This window comes from Dermacentor variabilis, chromosome 3, assembly GCF_050947875.1.
Source record: "Dermacentor variabilis isolate Ectoservices chromosome 3, ASM5094787v1, whole genome shotgun sequence".
Taxonomy (NCBI): Eukaryota; Metazoa; Arthropoda; class Arachnida; order Ixodida; family Ixodidae; genus Dermacentor; species Dermacentor variabilis.
In genome coordinates this window covers 207,896,077-207,910,125 of record NC_134570.1, presented here as the reverse complement: position 1 = coordinate 207,910,125, position 14,049 = coordinate 207,896,077, and the positions used below count along the sequence as shown (strand labels likewise).

The 14,049-nt window shown below is 46.7% G+C and overlaps 1 pseudogene; it reads left to right on the top strand.

Moving 5' to 3' along the window:
• Positions 1-12,774: 12,774 nt before the first annotated feature.
• Positions 12,775-12,954, top strand: LOC142576950 (U2 spliceosomal RNA; annotated as a pseudogene).
• The last annotated feature ends 1,095 nt before the right edge of the window (positions 12,955-14,049 follow it).

The window sequence follows — 14,049 nt, the reverse complement described above, 5'->3', positions numbered from 1 at the left end:
GGCCTTGTCAGGTGCGTATTCATTCTCGGTGGAGAGTGTAGGTGGTCGAGGATTCAGGGCGAGGAGCGGGGGTTGGCGGGAAAGCTTGGTCCAACATGGGCTGGCCAAGAAGAACTTTGACAGTGACGAGAGATGTGGCCCACACGTCCACAATGAAAGCATATGGGTCTATTATCATGTGGGCTCCATTCGGCCGGTTTGAGATATCTCGGATATGGACCGTATTGCTCCGGTGAACAGGGGCAGAGGCAGCAGACTAAGCAAGGTCAGTATGATTGGTGGAGCAGATGGACGGAACACCTAAATCGGCATGTTCTTGGTAAATGACCGACTGAATGAGAAACACGAGCGGCCGAGAATTGTCAAAGCACTGCGTCACTGCCGTGGCAGGAGACGCTGGCTCGATTTCTCGCCGGACGATACGTACGACGTTCTCGGAGGAGAACGCGGTAGACAAATGTGTTCGCATGTCGATGAAGCTGCGGTATTGGGTAGACGCGTAAACTGTTCAACTATGCGGCGGCTCTTCGCGTCTTCAAAGTGGCAACATTCGTTAATGATCTCATTGACCACTGTTATATTCTTGTAAAGAAGCAGGTTAAACGCGTCGTCCGCGATGCCTTTTAAAACGTGGCTGATCTTGTCTGCCTCTGCCATATTGTTATTCACCTTGCGGCAAAGAGCGAGGATGTCCTGGCTGTACGCCCGGTAAGACTCAGTGGACGTCTGCGCACGGTTCCCAAGGTCCTTCTTTGCAGCACGATGGCGGCCGACGGGCATGTCGAACAAATCTCTAAGCTTCTGTTTGCACTGGTCCGAACTTCTAATCTCTTCTTGATGTGCCTCGAACCAGAACTGGGCGGTTTTCTTCAGGTAAAATATTCTATTAGCCAGACTAAGCGTGTTATCCCACCCCTTCGTAATTCTGCAACCAGTCATCGACGTCAATGTAGTCAATCCCGGAAAACATGCCGGGGTCGCAAGGCTGGGCCAGAATGACCATCGGTGACGACGACGGCGCCGCGGTTGAAGGCTCTCCTTCGGATGAAATGGCGGCCAGGTGACGTCCGCTGTGGAGCTCCGTCTTGCGCAAGTGATTACCAAGCACGTCCCCCAATGATGTTACGGGAAGGAAAAAAGCGTACGGCTATTCACAGATAGCTTTTAATGGCGGACCCAACAAGCCTAGAGGAGCGAAAAAAAAACTCAACTCTTCATCGTCGTCTGCAAGACCACCATCAGCGTCCTCTTCTTCCCACATTACAGATTGTGACAACATTGTGCGCATCATCCGCTGCGAGATTGAAACTGCCTCCCGAGTTACCCTTCAGTTGCGTAACCCTGACGAGTCCCGTGCGACTATTTACCTGATCGAAACCGCTGTGTTTCAAGAACTAGCAAACGCAGGATTACCGGCGCTTTGTCTAGTCAAAGGACCTGACTACAGCCCGCCCGCCGCACCTGAGTTATACAGACGCCCCCCCGTCCGTCCTCGTTATCAGAATTCTGCAGAATGATGTACTTGTGATGGCATACCCACCTGCTCCTGTGTTGGACACATTCCTCGCCATTGTCGCAGTGCTTGGAACTCGCAGCCTTGGCCGAGTTACCGAAACATCTAACCTCCAGGTGGTAGTTCCAGAGCGCCGGCACGCAATGACGACGGCAGCGCTCCGCCATCATCGCCAGCACGATCAAATCGCTCCCTTTCGCCATCCCCACGCGTGCTCCGCTCACTTCGGCGTCGTTGCTCTCTTTCTCCATCATACTCCCGCCGCTAATCGGAAGTCTGACGGGCGCAGCTCCGAGAGGTGAGTCTGCCCCGCCGACCCGACCCGAAATTCCTCTGCTCACACTACATGGACATCACAACCACATGAACGTAGACGTGGACGGCATACGTGTGATCGCACTCACTGACACCGGCGCCCACATGTCGATCACGGACACAAACCTCTGTATTGGCCTGAAGGAAGTTCTCATCGCTGCTCCGATCGCTGCAGTCAGTGTAGCTGCTAGTGAGACTCCGGCTGTTGCTGGGTTGTGAACCACTTGTGTTACAGTTGCCGGACGCCACACTTCAGTCTGTTTTACGTCTTCGATCATTGCCGACGTGCAATCATCTTAGGACTTGACTTTCTCTTGGCACAATCGGCTTTTATTGGCTGCTCTGCAGGGGTTAACGCGCTAGCCTTACCACATGCCGTTGGATCATCTGATCCATCATCCAGTCGGCTGCGTTCTGCCAATTACATTCGTCTACCGTACGTACATCGACGTCTCTCCTGATCCCCCTGCGGACGATGGCGATTGCATTGTGTCACCCAACGCTACCGTTCTCTGTTCGCGGGTCATGTTCCCGCAGTATCAGTAGAATCAGTAGTATCATGTTCCCGCAGTATCAGTATAAAAGGCAATGCTGCATGTCCACCTATTGTGAATTTTGAACTATACCCTCAAGTGATACCCCAGGGTATCTCTCTTGCAAGCATAGTTCCAGCCTCTGACTATCAAGTTTTCGTCTTAACTGAAGCTGCTGCGTCGCCACCTGCTCTTATTGATTCGAAACCCACGACGTTAAATAACATAACGAAGATGATCGCCACTGCCCTTCCAGACTAACACGTACACGCGCTTCGGGGCCTGGTCTTGTCATACCAGGGCCTTCTTGATCTCAATGGCCGACCACTTGGCCAAACAACACTTGTCAAGCATAGGATTCACATCGGCGATGCCAGACCCCTACACCGACGTCCCTATAGTGTCTCCTCCGCTGAGCGCCAGTTATACAAAAGGAAGTTGGCAAAATGCTTGCCCGTGATATCATCGAACCTTCGTCAAGCCCATGGACATCTACTGTCGTGCTTCTTAGAAAGAAGGACGACAGCTGGCGCTTCTGTTTCAACTACCGGAATCTTAACCAAGTAACAAATAAAGATGTGTACCCCTTACCTCAGATAGGTGCCGCCCTTGACTGCTTCAGTGGTTCCAAGTAGTTTTCTTCGATAGACCTTCGTTCCAGATATTAGCAGATTGCAACTGACGACATGCATCTTGAAAAGACGGCGTTTAATAAACTTGATGGGCTCTATCAGTGATTTCATTCGGGCTATGCAATGCTCCCGGCACATTCGAATGAATCATAGACGCCCTCCTTCACGGTTTAAAGTGGTCAGTCTGCTTGTGCTACCTCGATAATGTCATTGTCTTTTCGTCGACATTTTACAGACACCTCGAGCATCTCTCGACAATTCTTTCAGTGTTCCGCAAGGCAAGACTTCAGCTCAATTCGACAAAGTGTCCCTTCAGCCACCAGCAACTTACTGTGCTCGGACACCTCGTCTACTCTCTCGGTGTCCGTCCCGATCCGGAGAAAGTTCGCACGGTCAATGATTTCTCTGTGCACACCTGCGTAACCAGCGTTCGAAGCTTTCTAGGCCTCTGCTCTTACTTTCGCAGATTCATGCAAAATTTTGCTGACATCGCACGCCCTCTAACAGAACTTCTTAAGAAGGAGGCGACTTTCGTCCGGGGTCCCGACCAAGCTAGCGCATTCGCTGATCTGACAACGCGACTCACGTCGCCATTGATTCTCGGCCACTTTTACGTGTCCGCCCCAACGGAGGTTGGCACCGACGCCAGCGGCCATGGTAACGGCGCTGTTCTGGCACAACGACAGAACGGTTGTGACCATGTTATTGCGTACGCTAGCCGTCTTCTGTCACCAGCCGAACGCAATTATTCGATTACCAAACGGGAATGTCTGTCCCTCGTTTGGTGTGTGTGTGAAAACGTTTATTGGAATGAGGTCCGGAGGCTCGACTTCTTAAGTCAGGGCGGGCCGCTCCCACGTTGGCACTGTCAGGCCAAGCCTTTCAGCGACATCATGGGCCCTCTGGACGGCCCTTAGTTGGTCCTGAAACAATTGGCTTTGAATCCTTTTCTCCCACTGTGTCCATTCTTCAACGAGGTTGGGGAGAGTCGCGGGGCACCCCGCCAGCATCTGTCTGATTCCAATGATGCCATTACAATCGTTGCAGTCCTTCCTAATCTCCCTCTCTGGATATATATTATTAATGGTGTACGGTGTGGGATATGTACCTGTTTGCAATAAGCGCAGTGAGACTGCCTGAGCCCTGTTCAGTTTTGAATGTGGCAATGGGAATTGCCTGCGTCCTAAATAGTAGTGTTTGGTAATGTCATTGTATGTTATTAAATGATCTCTAGATTCCCTGGCTTGATGGTGAACGGCTCGGTTGTGACTGTCACGGTTAGCAAGTCCTCGTGCCAAGTCATGAGCAACCTCATTGAGGTTTATCCGAGTCTCGTCCACTTTTCCCATATGCGCAGGAAACCATCGAATTTCAGTTCTCATAATCCCAATGTATGCAAAAAGTTTCGCTGCAGCACCAGCTACGTAGCCTTTATCAAAACACTTTATAGGGGATTTCGAATCACTGTAAATGCAGGCCCACTTATTACTCCTGATGGCTAGAGCAATTGCCACTTGTTCCGCCACCATGGGGTCCTTGGTAAAAATAGTGATAGCATCTTGCACCTTCCCTTGATAATTTGAGACAATGGCCGTATATGCTTCTTTACCTTTCACCCAGGCTACATCAACTACAGCTGCCAATTGGTTCTGCTGTGCTATTTCCTGCAAGAGTGCTTTAGCTCTTGCCTTTCTCCTTTCGACATTATATTCTGGATGCATGTTTCTGGGGAGAGGGTTGGTTCTGATCTTGTTCCTAACGTCAGTCCTAAGTTCTACTTCAGCCTCTATTAGGTTCCTTGATGTATTCAGTTCTGCACCTATTATCTGTAATATGTTTCGGCCAGCTCGTGATTTTGTCAATCTTTCGTGTGGCGCTAGCTGTTGAGCCTCCGCGATTTCTTCCATTGTGTTGTGCACCCCTAGACTCATGAGTTTGTCAGTTGCAGCGTTACTGGTTATCCCTAGGGCTACTTTAACGAGCTTCCTGAGCATCACATTAAGTTTGTTAAGTTCCGCCTGCTTCCATTTGAATAATCCAGCCACATAAGTGAAGTGACAGAGAGCAAAGGCGTGTATTAGCCTCAAAGCGCTGTCCTCTCCTAAGCCTCTGTGTCTATTGGTAATTCTCCTTAGTAACCTAATGACTTCATCTGTTTTATTCTCGATATGTTGTATTGTTCTATAGTTAGCATTGTTTCCGTCTATGTGATACCCAAGAACCCTGATTGTTTCAACTAGCCTGACTGCGGATCCTTCATGAGTGTATAAGCACACTCTTGGCTCATCTTCCGGAATGTAACCTCTTGGTTTGCGACCTTTTCTGCGATGTTTAATGACCAAGAGTTCCGATTTGGCTGCCGAGCATTTCAACCCCATGTCTTTCAGTGTGCTCTCTACAACATATAAGCTTTCCTGTAATCTGGTCTCTGTCTGTCCTACACTACCCTTGGCACTCGATATGGTTATGTCGTCGGCATATACCACATAATGTATACCCTCAATTTTCTCCAGATTTCTTGCAACCTTGGACATTGCTAAATTAAACAGCATTGGTGAGAGCACAGCCCCTTGTGGAGTGCCCCTATTTCCCAAATTCTTAGCTTCTGATTTAAGCTCACCCAGCATGAGTTGTGCAGTTCGATTTCTAAGAAAGTCCTTAATCATGTTAAAGAATATCTTACCTAACCCCGTCTCCGAGAGGACGCCAAGTATTGCCTTATGCTTTATACGATCAAAAGCTTTTTCCACATCCAATGCCAAAAGAGCTTTCGTATGCGCTGGGCTGGCCTGTATAAGTTGGTGTTGGATCAGCAGCATAGCATCCTGAGTTGACAGCCCGGGATGAAAGCCGATCAAGTTGTACAAGAGGATGTCGTTCTGCTCAACGTATTTAGTGAGTCGATTTAGGATGACATGTTCCATAGCTTTGCCTAGGCAGGACGTTAAAGAAATAGGACGGAGGTTGTCCAGAATGAGTTGTTTTCCTGACTTTGGTATGAGGATGGTATTGGCCGCCCGTAGAGGTAGGGGTGAATATTTACCTCGTTTGGAAAGTAGGTAAATATTCACCCCTACCTCTACGGGCGGCCTTTCACAGTTATCACCGATCACTACGCCCTTTCGTCTTTAAAACATCCACCTGCACGTCTCCGTTGGTGGGCTCTACGGCTCGACGAGTACTCTTACACAGTGTGTAAGAGGGATAAGACACGCCGACTCCATGAGGATGCTGATTGCTTGTCACGTCATCCAGTGGACCCACCAGACCAGCCTCAGAACATCTAGCCAACCTGCGTCCTCGTACTTAGCGCGTTTCGTGGCATCTACGATGAGCAACGACGTGACCCTTACCTGAGAGACATCATCCTCAGCCTGACGGACCTGCCAACTTCAGGCTTTTCACGTATGTCTGTGCTGCAAATGACATATTGTACCGTCACAACATGATGGTCCTGAACTGCTACTGCTCCTTCTCAAGCATATGAGTGAGACTGTGCTCGCATAGTTGCATGATGTCCCAATCGCTGGTCATCTGGGAGTCTCAAAGAAATATGACCATGTTCGGCGTCGTTTCTTCTGGCCCAGTATTCACCGTTCCGTTTGCGGTTATGTCGCCTCCTGTAAATCTTATCAGCACCGCAAAAACCCAGCAGCCCTACTAGCTGGCCGTCTTCATCCTATTTAAATACCATCTTCGCCATTCCTTTCAATTGGTCTTGATCTCCTTGGGCCTGTCCCTCTCTCACTTCCTTCTCGACGCCGTCACACTTCATCACGGTGCTCCCAGGGTCATTCCACGCCAAATCAACCAGCGTTTTTTCGACCATCACAGATATAGCCGGAAAAATTTCCACATGTTTGTTAGAGTTCAACACACATGCTCCATGTTTATTTTTCCTTGCAAAAATTTTGTGGAATTTTGACGACACTTTGTTTTTCTTGCCAAGCTGAGCTAGACGGCATCAATCAACATTTTTTCTCAAAGACACACTGTGCGATCCACTCCTTCAAACTGCGTTTGTAGCAACCCAAAGATGCGATGTGACTGCAAAAATTGCAAATTTTATGAATACTTCAACATTTCTATTGGTTCTGGCCCTAGGAAAAGCATGTAAAATTGCAAAGTTTGAGTTTTTTTCTCGGAACGTAGAAAAACCTGGAAGTCAAACATAGAATATATGCCGGTAGCCCAGTTAACATAGTACAGCTACAAAATATTTAAAATATCGAAGGTTTAGCCGTTCTCATGGAAAAAAATTTTAAAGTTCAATTTTTTTTGCAAAAAGCTCCATATTCATGGTAAAAAAAGGGGCCTTGGCGGTCGGCCTAAAAATATATGCATTACATCATTAGATAGCCCTACGTGTCTACTATGAATGTGGGAAGTTATAAAAAGGTATTATTTTTTAAACGCAAGAAACAATATTTTGAATTTTCGTGTCAGCAACGGCCTTTTTCCGACGCGAGTCAAGATAGGTAGAGCACTGATTCCGGTGCTCCGCGGCCCAGGCTTGCTGGCCTGGGATCCAGACGACAAAGCTAGCATCGTCTGCAACGCAGACGAAAGGTAGACGGTGTGATCATCTGCATTTCATTGCGAAGAGACGCACGCTTCAGTGCAATGCGGCTTGTGCTTGGTGTGTGCCAGGTAAAGCATCCTCCAATTGCACATGGAACTTCACGACCGCTTAATTTCCCCTGAGAATCCTGCAAATTTGCAAGGTATGTTTCATACATTCATAAATTGAAATATTTGCAAATAAGTATAAAATAAACGCAGAAAGAGCACTCGCACCATTCACGCCCCCCTCCCCCCCCAGCACATTATAAATAACATCCAGCCCTCAAATCGGTGAATTTATTTCTATTTTCAGATGAACACCTTTTGCCCTGCTCACTGGCACCCAAAGACTGTCATAAGACGACACAAGTGAAAAAGACCTTCCTGATTAGAACTGACAGCCTAGATGCAGCCTGCGAAAAGCGACAAGGACAGTTTAGAAACAGTATGCGCACACCATTATTACGTCTATATTAAGAAGTTCAGGACACTATGTGCGTCAAAGATGTGGTCGGACCCTTTCTCCGACCATGGGTCAAACCGTCGGGGTACGTGGGTCATATATCTGGGCCTCGCTACAGCAGTGTGTTTCTTGGGGCTGGTTCCTAGTGAAAGACTCTGTCCACAATGTAAAGTCAGGTGTTTCCAAATGCGCGCGCAGTTAGACGCAGCCAATAAGTGCTTGGCAGATTGTGAAACAATATGCGAGTCTACATTTGAAGGGAATGCATTCACCTCAACAAAATGTGCTGCACCACGAGATGGGACTGGAAGGACCTCGAGCAGAAAACGGAAGCGCCATGAGGAAGAAGCGGCTGTCGCCGGTGGCACCTTGCCCAATCATGATAGTAAAGATGCTCAACTGCAAAGCGTAGCCTATGAAATGGCCACAAGCACCGCACTTGCGGAACACTATAGAAAGCTTCCTGAAGACGTGAGAGATCGATTCGTACGAGAAAGAAAACGGTCGAAAAAAATTTCTCTTCTGGCATTGGCACCTCATTTATCGTCCTGAAAAAAAGTTGCTGAGTACTTTGGTGCATCGGAAAGTCAAGTTCACATTGCTATGGAAATTAGGCAACAGGGAGGAATTTTGGGCTCCCCTACATCAAAGCTAAATAGACCTCTAGACGACAGAACAATAAGGAGCACAATAAAGTTCTATGAGGATGAACATATATCCGTCTTTCTTCCAGGCAAAAAAGACGTCGTCCGAGGCAAGCAAAAAAGATTGCTGCTAATGAATCTTAAGGAAGCGCACGAGGAATGGAAGAAAGGTCACACAGAGCTGAAGTGCGGCTTTTCTAAGTTCGCCTACCTCAGGCCACGCCACTGTTTACTTGCCGGTGCTCCGGGAACGCACTCCGTTTGTGTTTGCATTTACCCCCAAAATGTAAAATTTATGCTGCAGTCATTGGGCATTTTACAAACAGTCGATTCGCTCCTTCAGATGACTGTGTGTGAGGTAACGAATGAATGCTGTATGACCGGTATATGCAGCAATTGCCCAGGAGATTCATCGCTCAAATCGCTGATATTGAGCTCTCCTGCACTGAACCGGGATTTGGCAGCAAGTATTTCTGTCTGTCAGTGGGCTAGTGGAGTGCGCTGTCGATTGGAAACAATGTTGTTTACCCATAATGACTTCGTAGACCGTCTCCTTAAGATGATAAGCGACTTAAAATTGCATAACTTTGTCAGCAAGCTCTAAGCTGGGCCCCTACGCAATCTGAAGACCGCTCTCACACCTGCAGAAGCCATAGTTATAATGGATTTCTCTGAAAACTACAGCTTTCTCATTCAGAGCGCCCCACAGTCAATATACTGGGACAACTCTCAAGCAACAGTACACCCCATTGTAGTCTACTCTCGCTCGACGAACTCTTCTGATGAACCACATGTGCAATCGTACGTAGTGATGTCCGATTGCCTCGACCATACGACTGCCGCTGTTCCGACATTGCAGCAGATGCTGATGGAACAACTTAAAGTAGACATGCCGCTGGTAGAACATGTGCACTACTTTTCGGATGGGGCTGCTTCCCAGTATAAGAACAGAAAGAATTTTGCAAACCTGTGCTACCAGAAGGAAGATTTTAGTTTGGATGCTACATGGCATTTTTTTGCTACATCACACGGAAAAAGTGCCTGTGATGGGGTGGGTGGCACCCTGAAACGGTTGGCTGCCAAGGCAAGCCTACAAAGGCCTTTCTCAAGGCAGATTTTGACACCGTTTGAGCTGTACAAGTGGGCACGTGAAAGCCTTTTACATATAAAACCAATTTGGGTGCCGGAGAGTTCAATATCAAAGCGGGACGTCGAACTGCCTCCCAGGTTTGCGAATGCTATGCGCATTAACGGAACCAGGTCATTACATTATTTTCAGCCGAGGTCACTTTCTCAACTAAAAGTTGCATTCACGTCTTCATTGAAGACAAGAACTGTTAAAGCTGTTCGACAGCCGGGACCTGCTCGGCTATAAAAGGGATACGGGCTATGTTCAGGCTAATGTATTCAAACGCGGTTGACATAAAATTTTCGTAGCCATGGACAAAAAAAGTCAGGGATACGGCGTTGGAAATCGCCTGTCTTGGTTTGCATACAATAAAAAAGCCACAAGCCCCTTCCTGAATAGTTCCTTGGGCTCACTTTGTTGCCAATATGTCTTTGCAGGATGGCTAAGCTTCATATATGTACTCTGCTTAGGTAATCCACATACTGATAATAAAAAAAAGTCGTTTCTGGCGTTTAAAAATAATGCCTTTTTATAACTTCCCACATGCATAGTGGACACGTAGGGCTATCTAATGATGTAATGCACATATTTTTAGGCCGAACACCAAGTCCCGTTTTTTTACCTTGAATATGGAGCTTTTTGCAAAAAAATGGAAGTTTAAAATTTTTTTCCATGCGAACGGCAAAACCTTCGATACTTTAAATATTTTTCAGTGGTACTACGTTAACTGGTCTACCGGTATATATTTTATATGTGACTTCCAGGCTTTTCTACGTTCCGAGAAAAAAACTCAAACTTTGCAATTTTACACGCTTTTGCTAGTGCCAGAACCAATCGAAGTATTCAAATATTTATAACATTTGCAATTTTTGCAGTCACATCGCATCTTTGGGTTGCCACAAACGCAATTTGAAGGAGTGGATCACAGAGTGTGTCTTTGAGAAAAAATGTTGATTGATGCCGTCTAGCTCAGCTTGGCAGGAAAAGCAAAGTGTCGTCAAAATTCTTCAAAATTTTTGCAAGGGAAAATAAACATGGAGGATGAGTTTTGAACTTCAACAAACATGTGGAAATTTTTTCAGCTATATCTGTGATGGTCGAAAAAACGCTGGTTGACTTGGCGGGGAATGTCCCCCTCCCCCCCCCCCCGACAACTTCTTGCCGACCGGGGCCGCTAGTTTCTCTCACAGGTTGTCCAGGACATCTTCCACACATGCGCTGCAAATTACAAGTTTGCAACGGCGTAGCACCTTCAGACCAACGGAGTCAAAGAGCGGCTCAATAGAACTATCACAAAAATGATCGCAATGTACTTCTACACTGACCACCGTGACTGGGATTCATCACATTTGCCTGCAATACATCCCGCCATGGTTGTGCTGGTTCCTCTCCATTTTTCTCTTGTATGGATGAGACCCTATACTACCGTTTGACACGGTCCTCAAAGCATTTCTGGATACAACGTCAGAATATGCTCGAGATGCCGTATCTAGAGCGACCGAGGTACGTGAGACTGCACGCCTACGTGTGACCACTTCCCAAAAAAAGGCAATGACGCATCCATGACGCTCGCCACCATGCTGCCCACATTAACCCTGGCGGCATCGTGCTTTTTTAGAAACCAGCACGGAAAGTTGGTCTTTGTCAGAAGCTGATTACACCCTACTCGGGCCCGTACCGTGTCTTGCGTCAAGTGACGACGTGACCTACGAGTCACAACCTCACTATATCGCCACACCGCGATCCACCTCTGATATCGTTCTGGTCGCTCGACTGAAGCGATATCACTCGAACCTACCAAGCGCCGGGATAGCGCCTCCGCCGTTGGGGGTCACGCTACGCAGTGCTGCAGGAGCGAACGCTGTGCAGAAGGCTGACGAAGACGACGATCGCGGATGGTCGTGCGCAAGGGCCCCATCTTGAATGCCTGTCTTCTGCCCGTTGTATATATCGTGTGAATATATTGTCAAGCGCCTTTTCTCCTCTTGCCAATATATAAGCTCCCGCACTGTAATATGTGCACCGCCTGTACACGTGCCTGAACTTAGAAATTATTCGTACTGGCGAGAACTGCTACTCAAGGCTGCGTGTGCTGATTCAAGAACCCCGAATTTAGGCATGCCAAGCGCAAGGCTATTTCTTACAATGATAGAAATTTTATTTGGATGCACCTAGAGCAATCCATATACCATGGTGCAATAACAAGTACAAGGATCGTTTTAAATTTATGTGTACGAACAGAAATAGAATACGTACATCGATAAATTGAAGCCCTGGTTCTATTGAATTGCTGCAAGTGAGTTAAGTCAGGCGTGCATTAATCTCAGAAGATGATTCAAAGGCATTCGAAAAAATCAACAATGACTCACTACCAAAAGATTACCTTTCTGTGGAATTCGTGGCGTTGTATTGGATTTGATTATTAGCTATTGAAGTAGTCAAACACAAGCTGTTTGCATACAGTGTGAGCTATCTGCTTTTAGTGAACAAATATGCGGCAGATACAAGCTGTTAGCATACAGAGTGAGTTGTCTGCTTTTGGCGAACAGATATGTGGGGTGCGACCAGGCAGTACACCGGGGTAATTGTTGTTTTATCTCTATATAAACGGCATCGTAAGAACAAGTCTATGTATTGTGTAATCTATGCAGACTTTTTACCGGTTTTGCTATTGAAGAATAATAGACACAGTGAACATAACATTAAACAAGCTCCAATTCATGGTCTATTGCAAATTTCCTAAATACGAACTACTAAAAAATTATGAGTCATTCCACTCTGTGAAGGTGGATGACAAACGAAGCTGTTAAGCATAAGACACAGAGGTGACACAGAATATTTAACAAAGGTACGGTCTCATTTACCGTGACCTTTATATACACTCATGCAGACAATGGGACCACCCCGAGCAACCGGAGGAATCTAGACACCCGTTACGTTGCGATGGTACCTCCACCACAGGAGAGCGAAAAGAAAGGAGACATGGCCGACGCGGATCAAAGTGGAGTATCTGTTCTTATCAGCTTAATATCTGATGCGGGTTGCATATGGAGCCAAGTTACCAAACTTATTGTTGCAAAATGGGGGAGTGCTTGAAGCCTGCTTCACCGCGGCCGCGGGTGGGCGCGGTATTGCACTATCTTCGGGATCGGCCCATGGTTTCTGGTCTACGCACATCGATTCCCGGGAAACTAGCCATATACAGCTTCGCTTTAACACAGAAGCTATTCTATTTCACTCAAAATCAACTACGTGCAAGCCTTCTAAGCTTTTTCACAACGACATTGAATTTTCTCTGATCGCTAAATTAGAAGGTATAATTTTACGCGAAAATATGCTTCGGGACTACCACATGGGTCATGTTGCTGTAAAACTCTGTCCAACTTCAAGTGTTCCTAGAAGAAGCCGACAGCCCCTTCAAGTGAAAAAAAACTCTTTACTGACAACTCGCTTGCTCGCTGTCACTTGTGATGTCATTTAGTTTGGAACAACTGTACATCGAAAGCGCTAAACTAACCTACTACTTTGCGGAAAGATGCTTTGCAAGCAATCGATAACTTGGGCAACTGCGATCACTCTACACCTTCCTTTTCAAAATACAAAGTAATAAAAAGGCTGGCTTCAGACGCAGCAACTGCAGTGTGAGGCAAGATACCAAGGAACTCTCCCAAGTAACAAAGGAGCTAATAAAGAAACGACGAAGAATGAAAGTGTCCAACTCAGGAGGTCAGATAGAATTCCCAGAACTGTCAAAACTGATCAACAAGGCGAAAGGAAGGGATATTTGAAATTATAACGTGAGAAAGGCTGAACAAGACCTGAAATCAGTGAGTAGGAAACTTGGCATAGGACAAACGATGTATGCACTGTAAGATAAGCAGGGTTATATCATCAGCAATCTCGAAGGTATAGTAACAGTAACGGAAGAATTATATACTTACCTGTACAATACCCAGAGGAGTCAGAATGCGTCCATTGGAAGCAGTGACGAATAGGATATAGAAAGTCTTCCTATAACTAGCGATGAGGTCAGAGCGGCCTTGCAAGACATGAAACGGGCAAGAGCGGCAGGAGAAGATGGAATTACTGTCGATTTAATCAAAGATTGCGGAGACATATTGCTTGGAGAACTGGCGGCTCTATATACGAAGTGTCTGTTGACTGCAAGGGTCCTAGAAAACTTCGTCAAAACTAAACTTCACTAAAATATTCACCAAAATAGTTTGCAATAGACGAAGGGCAACACTGGACTTTAGC